Genomic DNA, 795 nt, shown 5'->3' on the forward strand with positions numbered 1-795 from the left:
AATACTTTCCTCCTACTAACAGATACTAGGCTAGATTTATCCTAAGCATGTACTTACTTGCCCCTGTATATTATAGTATAATCAATGCACATCTAAATAAGCCACATTAACAAACAGCAAATGCACTAGCATTTTGAGGCATACTCATCCCTCCATCTCTTTCTGGAGTTAAGGATGAGCAGTGTTACTTCATAACCATGCATTTTCTCTAACTCTCTAGAACTTGTCTGGTGGTGAGGATACCTGAAATTAGGAAGTCTGGAGCTTTGTATGTCTTCTAAGCTGAGACTTCACTAAGGTATATGGCATATATACATTGAATAGTGATTTCCTGGAAAAAAGGTTAAGGAAATGACCTTGTATTTTAAAGAATTTGTCTGGTCTTCATCCTACCAAAAGCAATGTATAGATTCAAGGCAATCCCAATCAAAATCCCTGTGACATACTTCACAGAAATAGAAAAATGCATCCTTAAATTCATATGGGGCACAAAAGACCCTGGATAGCCAAAGCAACTCTGAGCACAAAGAGCAATGCTGGGGGGATTACTATACCAGATCTCAAAGTATATTACAGAATCGTAATCACAAAAACAGCATGGTACTGGCACAAAAACAGACACATAGATCAATGGAACATCATTGAAGATCTAAACCTGAGTACACGCAATTTCAGCCACCTGATATTTGACAAAGGTGCCAAGAACACACAATGGAGGAAAGACAGCCTCTTCAACAAATGGTGCTGGAAAAACTGGATCTCCACCTGTAGAAGAATGAAACTAGATCCTTATCT

This window comes from Nannospalax galili, unplaced genomic scaffold (assembly GCF_000622305.1).
Source record: "Nannospalax galili isolate Female #2095 unplaced genomic scaffold, S.galili_v1.0 scaffold380, whole genome shotgun sequence".
Classification (NCBI taxonomy): domain Eukaryota; kingdom Metazoa; phylum Chordata; class Mammalia; order Rodentia; family Spalacidae; genus Nannospalax; species Nannospalax galili.